General features: G+C 42.5%; 1 pseudogene; it reads right to left on the minus strand.

The window, feature by feature from the left end:
* Nucleotides 1–1,581: 1,581 nt before the first annotated feature.
* LOC100389495 (zinc finger CCCH domain-containing protein 11A-like) lies at nt 1,582–7,763 on the minus strand (annotated as a pseudogene).
* Nucleotides 7,764–10,473: the final 2,710 nt, after the last annotated feature.

Raw genomic sequence — 10,473 nt, forward strand, 5'->3', positions numbered from 1 at the left:
AGACAGTGTGGCGATTCCTCAAGGCCTTAGAAATAGAAATTCCATTTGACCCAGCAATCCCATTACTGGGTATATATCCAAAAGTCTGTAAATCATTCTACTATAAGGACACATGTACACGAATGTTCATTGCAGCACTGTTTACAATAGCAAAGACCTGGAATCAACCCAAATGCCCATTGATAATAGACTGGACTGGAAAAATGTGGCACATATACACCATGGAATATTATGCAGCAATCAGAAATGATGAGTTTGTGTCGTTTGTAGGGACATGGATGAATCTGGAGAACATCATCCTCAGCAAACTGACACAAGAACAGAAAATGAAACACCGCATATTCTCACTCATAGGTGGGTGATGAAAAATGAGAACACATGGACACAGAAAGGGGAGTACGAAACACTGGGGTCTACTGGGGGGAAAAGGGGAGGGCCAGTGGGAGGGGGAGGTGGGGAGGGATAGCCTGGGGAGAAATGCCAAATGTGGGTGAAGGGGAGAAGAAAAGCAAAGCACACTGCCATGTGTGTACCTACGCAACTGTCTTGCATGCTCTGCTCATGTACCCCAAAACCTAAAATCCAATAAAAATTAAAAAATAAAAAATAAAAAAAAATTGCAGTAATAATAAATTAGACATAGCCCTTCAAGACTAGCAGAGCAGCAGAAGCATCAAAATCAGGTCCAAAGAGTTATGCCCACATGACCGGCTTCCTGAGCTGCTCAGCCCTCTTTAAAGCTTAGTTGAATCTCCAAATACCTTTAAAAAGACATACAATTTAACATGGACTGAGTGGGTATTTTTGTTTAGTGGTAGCATAAAATTTGGTCCTTCATGGCAGCAGCCGTCTTCATCCATTTCAAACTCAGGTAACATTAAGTACATCAAGACAGTACGCAAAGAATACAATGAAGGAGGAAAAAAGCCAAAACTGACAAACACCTTAAGGAGTCATTAAATTCTCTTGCACCCTTTCACTTGGGTCTCCCCCTCTGTCTCTTCTTTGTGGAGAGAAGGTACCACATAACTGTTTTCTCAAAAGATGATAAACAACGGCATCAAATGGACAAAATGGTTATAAAGTAACTTTAAAAATCTGACCCCAATGAATCCAGGACACACACAGATAATTCGGAGGTATACTTCTGATTTGGGGCAAATTCTATACTAAAGAAATGATCATCTCAGGTAAATGTTATAAAAGATGAAACTTGGCCAGGCGCGGTGGCTCACACCTGTAATCCCAGAACTTTGGTAGGCTGAGGCAGGCAGATCACCAGGTCAGGAGTTCGAGACCAGCCTGGCCAATATGGTGAAACCCCATCTCTACTAAAAATACAAAAATTAGCCAGGCATGGTGGCACACACCTGTGGTCCCAGCTACTTGGGAAGCTGAGGCAGGAGAATCACTTGAACCTGGGAGGTGGAGGTTGCAGTGAGCCAAGATTGTGCCATTGCACTCCAGCCTGGGAGACAGAGGGAGACTCTGTCTCAAATAATAAAAAAAAAAAAAAAAAAAAGATGAAACTTAAGTCCAGTTTTTTGGCGAGTTCTTTTTTAAGTGTCCTCACTACCACCTTCAGCTACCAATCATTTCTGATAGCTCAAGCAGAAAGTCATCTTCATCCTTCCCAGAATCCAGGTCAATCTCAGCTTCCAATTTGCCTCCTGAAATCTACCATGTTAGTTTCTCAAAATCATCCTCAACAGAGAGTGGGGGCTTTCCTGTTGAGGTAGAGCTGAGTCGGCAAGTTCTCATGCTCATTTGGGATGAGGAAGGGCCAGATCTCTCCGGGGTGAGGGATCTGAAGAGGACTGGGTTGGAGACAGCACAAGACTCTCTCGGATTTTCTGCATCAGGCAGAGTGACTCTTTTGTCCTCAAAGATGAATAGGACAATAGCCACAGCTGCTTTTTTTGGCTGAGATTTCCTGAAGGACACTGCTAGAACTGAGGGACTTCACGGCAGCAGTGACAGCAGGGTGCATCTCCACTGCCTTACATTTTGGGCCAATTTGGGGGCTAACACAACTTGAACCACAGATGACTTCACATTCACTTTGGGGTTAGCTTTACCTCCTTTTTCCAAGTTCTGTTCTGTGCATTTCAATCCTCAAGCCCTGAGGTTTCTACCTCTACCTTCTGGGATGGCTTTGTGGGAAGCCACTTGCTCAGGTGCTGTGCAATTCCTGGTACAGCCGTGAGCACTGCTTCCTCTGCCACTTGATGTAGCAAGAGGCTACATCTCCCCAAAGAGGTGTCAAGACTGATTTTTCCCTCTCCTGCTGTTTCTGCATCTGTTTCTCTCTCATCTTTCTGACTTGAATTTAGTGATGTCAACTCCTGTGGTCTCACCTGAAGCCTCTTTAGCTTCTGTTCTAATACTGCTCTGAGAATCACCTTCATTTCCTTCCTGAAGTTTCTTCTCTTCATTCATCCCTGTCGTCTTGGTGATTGGCAGCAGCCACCTTGCCCCTGGAGTGGCCTCATGTTGAGATGGGGAGCTGGTGCTGCTCTCAGAGCTCTGCTGCACCCTCAGTGCCTTCTCCAGTTTAATTTCCTCGGGCATCTTGATGTGAACCTCCTGCCTAGACTTTGTTTCACCTGCAGGCTCCTCTGACTGTCCTTTGCTGGCAACAATGGGCGGCAAACTACTATTCTTTAATTTCACTATTAGTCTCTAGCTTGATGCAAGTTGCATCCTTTTTGCTCTTTTGTCTCTCTGCTTCCTGCTGCCAATGGGTTCTTTTTTATCAGCCAGGACCTCAGAGAAGGTTTTGATATGGATAGTGGAGGAGCTTCTTGTTCCTGAAGTAGAATCATCAGTTTTTAAAGGTCCTTCTGACTTGAATTTAGTTTGCAATTCTCCACGTTTCTGACTGGCTTTTTCAAGAATTTCTTCTAATGGCTTCACTTGGATTTCACCAACTTTATTAATTCCTCTGTTGCCTACTCATTGTTTGGAGCATTGACATGCCTAAATGCTCCTTCAGAGACTTGGAAACTTGAGCTCTCTTGGTGTTTTGTCAATGTTAGTTTCTGGAGCTTCAATTTTCTTCCCCCTAGCCTCTGTGCCAGGCTGCACTTCAATGGAGGATCACTGTCACCGCCTGCTGAAAATTTCCATTTCCCCAGTCTCTCAGTAAGAATCAGTCTAACTAAAGATTCTTTCCCTTGTTTGCTGGAGAGAGTTACTGTCCTCACCACAGTCCTGACATTTTCTTTTTCAGGACCTGGAAGAGGCTCAGGGTAGAGTAAAAGACTGGAAACTCCTGAAGAACCCTTACCTGCCTTCTTAGATTTTTCCTTCATTGTCTTTGACTTAATTTCCTCCTGAGTTTATATTCCAGAATGTAAACATTCACTTTGCTTTAAACCGATCACAGGTTTATGGGCAGAAGTCACTTGTAATCCATTGTGAATTTCAGAAGACGGCTGCAGGGTAGGTGCTTAGGGTTCGTCACCTTCCTCAGAAAACTGATCATCATCGTCTTCATCATCATCTGCAGCATTAATTACAACTGGTGGATGTGTGGGGCTAGGAACATTTTTGGAACTTTCCACTGTTATACATAAAATTTTGGTACTGCAAAAGAAGTAGCATTCAAATATAAATTTCCTCAGCAAGGCAATTTACTTCTAGAGAAGGGTGCAGCTCACAGAGGGAACAATGGCGAGCACACACCTGGACAAGGGAGGGAAAGAGGTACTTATTCCTGACAGAGGTCGCCCCTACTGCTATGACATTCCCCTATTGGCTAGGTTAGACCGCACAGTCTAGACTAATCCCAATTGGCTATTTTAAAGAGAGCATGGGTATGAGCCGGAGTGGTAGGGCCAGTACTTGCGCAGGAAGGACAGTTACAGGCAGATGAGAGCAGGTAGCCAGGGGTGGCCTAGATCAAAGCAGGTGACCAGGATGAGTCAGACGGAGCAGGGGAACAGGGGAACAGATCTGAACTACTGGTGGAAAAGCTTGTTTACTGAAACTACAAGGAAGTTAAACTTTAAAATGGAGGACAAAGAACTGAACATACTGACATACTGATTCTTTGAAGAGAAACTTGGAGTTCACTATGTCTTCATAACACTCTGCAGCTGAGGGGAAGGGTAGCACTGTACAGAGTTTGTTCTGCTGAGCTGAAAGTTGGCTAGCCTCCGCTTCCTCTTCTGGTGACTCAGCCACAGTGGGCAAAACAGTTTTGCTTGGAGGTAGGAAAAGACCATCAACATATTGTCCTCTATTGTGATGAAAAGTGCAGTTTAATTTTTGACATCCTGTTGGCTGATTTTCCCAATAACAAGGAATTTCACTGCCTTTTTTTATTGCATTTTAGGTTTTCGGGTACATGTGAAGAACATGCAAGATAGTTGCATAGGTACACACATGGCAGAGTGATTTGCTGCCTTCCTCCCCTTCACCTATATCTGGCATTTCTCCCCATGCTATCTCTCCCCAACTCCCCACCCCCCACTGTCCCTCCCCTATTCCCCCCAACAGACCCCAGTGTATAATGCTCCCCTCCCTGTGTCCATGTGTTCTCATTATTCGACACCCACCTATGAGTGAGAACATGCAGTATTTCATTTTCTGTTCTTGTGTCAGTTTGCTGAGAATGATGTTCTCCAGGTTCATCCATGTGCCTACAAAGGACACGAATTCATCGTTTTTGATGGCTGCATAATATTCCATGGTCTATATGCGCCACATTTTCCCTGTTCAGTCTATCATCAATGGGCATTTGGGTTAATTCCAGGTCTTTGCTATTGTAAACAGTGCTGCAATGAACATTCATGTGCATGTGTCCTTATAGTAGAATGATTTATAATCCTTTGGATATATACCCAGTAATGGGATTGCTGGGTCAAATGAAATTTCTATTTCTAGGTCCTTGAGGAATCGCCACACTGTCTTCCACAATGGTTGAACTAATTTACACTCCCACCAGCAGTGTAAACGTGTTCCTATTTCTCCACATCCTCTCCAGCATCTGTTGTCTCCAGATTTTTTAATGATCGCCATTCTAATTGGCGTGAGATGGTATCTCAATGTAGTTTTGATTTGCATTTCTCTGATGACCAGTGATGATGAGCATTTTTTCATATGTTTGTTGGCCTCATGTGTGTCTTCTTCTGTAAAGTGTCTGCTCATATCCTTTACCCACTTTTGAATGGGCTTTTTTTTTTTCTTGTAAATCTGTTTGAGTTCTTTGTAAATTCTGGATATCAGCCCTTTGTCAGATGGGTAAACTGCAAAAATTTGTTCCCATTCTGTTGGTTGCCGATTCATTCTAATGACTGTTTCTTTTGCCATGCAGAAGCTATGGAGCTTGATTAGGTCCCATTTGTCTATTTTGGCTTTTGTTGCCAATGCTTTTGGTGTTTTGTTCATGAAGTCCTTGCCTACTCCTATGTCGTGAATGGTTTTGCCTAGATTTTCTTCTAGGGTTTTTATGGTGTTAGGTCTTATGTTTAAGTCTTTAATCCATCTCGAGTTAATTTTAGTGTAAGGTATCAGGAAGCGGTCCAGTTTCTGCTTTCTGCACATGGCTAGCCAGCTTTCCCAACACCATTTATTAAACAGGGAATCCTTTCCCAGTTGCTTGTTTTTGTCAGGTTTACCAAAGATTGTATGGTTGTAGATATGTTGTGTTGCCTCCAATGCCTCTGTTCTGTTCCATTGGTCTATATCTCTGTCTTGGCACCAGTACCATGCTGTTTTGATTACTGTAGCCTTGTAGTATAGTTTGAAGTCCGGTAGTGTGATGCCTCCCACTGTGTTCTTTTTGCTTAGCTATGCAGGCTCTCTTTTGGTTCCATATGAAGTTTAAGGTGGCTTTTTCCAGTTCTGTGAAGAAGGTCATTGGTAGCTTGATGGGGATAGCATTGAATCTGTAAATTACTTTGGGCAGTATGGCCATTTTCACGATATTGATTCTTCCTAACCATGAACATGGAATGTTTCTCCATCTGTTTGTGTCCTCTCTTATTTCGTTGAGCAGTGGTTTGTAGTTCTCCTTGAAGAGGTCCTTTATTTTCCTTGTGAGTTGTATTCCTAGGTATTTTATTCTCTTTGTAGCAATTGTGAATGGCAGTTCATTCTTGATTTGGCTTTCTTTAAGTCTGTTATTGGTGTAGAGGAATGTTTGTGATTTTTGCACATTGATTTTGTATGCTGAGACATTGCTGAAGTTGCTTATCAGTTTCAGGAGATTTTGGGCTGAGACGATGGGGTCTTCTAGATATACTATCATGTCATCTGCAAATAGAGACAATTTGGCTTCCTCCTTTCCTATTTGAATACCCTTTATTTCTTTTTCTTGCCTGATTGCTCTGGCTAGAACTTCCATTACTATATTGACTAGGAGTGGTGAGAGAGAGCATCCTTGTCTAGCACCGGATTTCAAAGGGAGTGCTTCCAGTTTTTGCCCATTCAGTATAATATTGGCTGTTGGTTTGTTGTAAATAGCTTTTTTTTTTTTTTTTGAGATACATTCCATCAATACCGAGTTTATTGAGGGTTTTTAGCATAAAGGGCTGTTGAATTTTGTCAAAGGTCTTCTCTGCATCAATTGAGATAATCATGTGGTTTTTGTCTTTGGTTCTGTTTATGTGGTGAATTACATTTATAGACTTGTGTATGTTGAACCAGCCTTGCATCCCCAGGATGAATCCTACTTGATCATGGTGGATAAGCTTTTGATGTGCTGTTGCAATTGGCTTGCCAGTATTTTATTGAAAATTTTTGCATCTATGTTCATCATGGATATTGGCCTGAAGTTTTCTTTTCTTGTTGAGTCTCTGCCGGGTTTTGGTATCAGGATGATGTTGGTCTTATAAACTGATTTGGGAAGGATTCCCTCTTTTTGGATTATTTGGAATAGTTTCAGAAGGAATGGTAACAGGTCCTTGTTGTGTGTCTGGTAGAAATTGGCTGTAAACCCAACTGGACCTGGGCTTTTTTTGTGTGGTAGGCTCTTAATTGGTGCCTCAACTTCAGATCTTGTTATTGGTCTATTCATGGTTTCAACTTCTTCCTGATTTAGGCTTGGGAGGATGCAAGTGTCTAGGAATTTATCCATTTCTTCCAGGTTTACTAGTTTATGTGCATAGAGTTGTTTGTAATATTCTCTGATGATGGTTTGAATTTCTGTGGGATCTGTGGTGATTTCCCCTTTATCGTTTTTTATTGCATCTATTTTGTTATTCTCTCTTTTATTTTTTATTAATCTGGCTAATGGTGTCTATTTCATTGATCTTTTTGGAAAACCAGCTCCTGGATTTATTGATTTTTTGAAGGGTTTTTCGTGTCTCTATCTCCTTCATTTCTGCTCTGATCTTAGTTATTTCTTGTCTTCTGCTAGGTTTTGAGTTTTTTTGAACTTGCTCCTCTAGCTCTTTCAATGTTGACGATAGGGTGTCAATTTTGGATCTCTCCACTCTCCTCATGTGGGCACTTATTGCTATATATTTTTCTCTAGAGACTGCTTTAAATGTGTCCCAGAAATTCTGGTATGTCGTGTCTTCGTTCTCGCTGGTTTCGAAGAACTTCTTTATTTCTGCCTTCATTTCATTGTTTTTTTTTTTAAAGTCAATCTCCATGTGCCAAAACCTGCACATCAGTCATAAGCAGCGCCATTCTTGCCATAACATGCAGTTTCATTTCCTAGTGCAGCTTCACAGTGATGGGATGGGCAGCTGTCACCTTTGGTACATGTAGAACAGAAAAAGGAAATAGCAGTCTTCTCCTCGATTAGGCATGCTGAGTAGATTCTTCGATCAGAAGTGGCTTCTTGAGACAAGCCACTGTTTCAAAACAAGGACCAGGCTCCAGGTCCTCATGAAATGGGTTTAATCTTCCAAATTACAACTCAGTCACAGAAATTGTCTTTAAACTATCATCATTAGCTCGTTGCTCTCAACAGAAACACCTGCGTCCCCATTGAGTTCCAATCTATTACACACTTAATACTAGTCAATTTCATGGGAATTTTTTGGGCAGGGAATATCCCCAAATCAGAGAACAAAAACTTTACCGAACCGATTACACTATCCCTGAGGCCCACTTGCTGCCACATCTTTCATCTTGCTTGGCCACTGCTGTCCATCATCCTCCCAGCAGCAGCAGTTCCAACAGAAAACCAAGACTACCACCATCAAAGATCCACATTTGCATTTTCTGAGTGTCTGTGTGCAACATCTTCCAGTTCCTAGCTGTCAATCTCTTCTCCCTTTTCCTCCCTTTCAGGGTCTTAAACAAAACAGTGTGGACTGTGGTTTGGGGAAGGTGCTGGTGACAAGGCCTCATTATGACTTTTGTAGGTCACAGGTATCATGGCCTTCATAGGCCACTTCTCCATAAAAACATAATAAACTTTATTTGGCAACTTCATTGGTAAGATGGTTTATATGTTCCTGGCTAGATTCATTGCCATGTACTCACTTTAGGAAAGGATTTTTTTTAATTGTAACATTATCATGGACCCCTATTGTGGCCCTGAATCCCTGCACCTGCCTTGCCTCAGGGAAGAATCGATTCTGGTGGAGCTGAGTTATCCTGAGATATAGACAGGGTCTTCCTAGGTGAGGAAATGACACCCGAAAAGAGGGACAAGCTGAGGTGAGAGCAGAAGAGGTGGCAATAACCTTACCCTGATGAGAGGAAAGATGGGGACAAGACATGAATGATACCCCAGGTTCCATTAAAACTCCTCCGCTGTGCTGGGTCCCTGCACAGCACACTCACTCCCCTCAACCCTCATTGCCTGAAAAGGGGAAGGGGAGAATGGACCCCATTTCCACTGCAGGGTCAGGACTAGGAGGAACTGAACAATTTAAGGAGTTGCTGCTAAACTCAGTCATCATATTTTTATGATTAATAACATAATGCTATTATGTATGATACTTTCATGCAACAGCTTTCAAAATAAAAACTGAGGCCAACATTCATGATGAGCAAAAATCAAAGTTTAAAACCCAGACAGGAGCCACCCTGTTTTGCAGGCCTCCCTCCCCTGTTTAGCTGGCTCTGGTCTCAGCCCTGTCGCACACCTGAGGGAGACCCAGAGACAGTGTGGAGGAGCCTGGCATGGCCAGCAGGGCTAACCGTGTACAGAAGGACTGGAGTGAAAGCAGGACCCCAGCTCAGAACCCAGAGCCGGAGGACCCCAGAGAGAGTCACGTAAGGAGGTGGATGGGGGCAGAGAAACAGTCTTCAGAGAGAACTAAGGCTTGGAGGACAGACACAGGAAAGAACTGTTTTGCAGTCTTCAACCCATGACAATGAGTTCTTTCACGAATAGGTGAGTGCATTTGTGTATGTGTGTCATAAGGGGGTGATATGTGATGAGACCCTCTAAAGCCCCATTTTTATGGAAGAAAAATTGAAAGTTTAGTTTTTTTGAAATTAATTTATTGAAATGAAAATTAAAAGCAAGTTTCAACAATTGTCTTGCAGTTTGTAGTTAAAGAACTTAAGAAAGAAAACTTGCGGCTTATAGAAATTAGCAATTGGTTTCTCACCATACTTTGTGATGTGGTTTCTCACCACGTCTGTGTCTGTATGCTTGTCTCTCTGTTTGTGTGTGTCTGGATGTGTGCGTGTGTTTCTGTATTTGTCCTATGAGCCAAGGGCCTTGTGGAGAGTTAAAATAAAACACAGAAACTGCTGCCGTGTCTTGATTCCTAGAAAGCAAAAGCAGAGATGTCACTTAGATTTCAGCACTCTCTAACAAAGCAAAATCTTAAAAAACAGAAACTTCTCACTGGTTTCCTGGGTTTGCCCACAAACATCAAGCATCCAAAAAAGCTAGTGCTGGTAATGAAATGAAAATCACCTCCTTGTTAACGCTGTCATTCAAAAGACATTTAGTGATGCCAAAAAGTGCTGCTGATTCTGGATCATTTCCCCACCACACAGGATTGTTAAAATCTTAGCTCAAATGCAAGGAAATGAGAAGGTCTGACTGTGTATGGCCTTCTGCTGTGGAAGTACGGGCAGCAGTCTGACACCCTCCACCACTACCTTTGTCGCCTACAAATTATTGGCACTGTAGACCCTGACTAGTCTAAGCAAGCTTTAGAAGAAACAAATCACATCACATTTCATTGCAATTGATATTGAATTTTTAATAAATTGTTAGTTGTGGTAAAATGTACATCTCATAAAAATGTGCCATTTTAAGTGTATGGCTCAGGAGTGTTCGGAATATTCGCGTGGTTTTGCACCCCCAGCTCTAGAATATAATTGTCCTGCACACCTGAAACTCTGGACTCATTCAACACAACAGCCATTTCTCCTCTGCACCCAAGCGCCAACAACCAGTGTGTTCATTTCAGTGTCTCTGACTTTGTTGTTTGTGTGTGTGTGTGTGTGTTTTGAGATGGAGTCTTGCTCTGTCACTAGGCTGGAGTGCAGTGGCATGATCTTGGCTCACTGCAATCTCTGTCTCCCTGGTTCAAGCGATTCCCC

Source organism: Callithrix jacchus, chromosome 10 (genome assembly GCF_049354715.1).
Source record: "Callithrix jacchus isolate 240 chromosome 10, calJac240_pri, whole genome shotgun sequence".
NCBI classification, from domain to species: domain Eukaryota; kingdom Metazoa; phylum Chordata; class Mammalia; order Primates; family Cebidae; genus Callithrix; species Callithrix jacchus.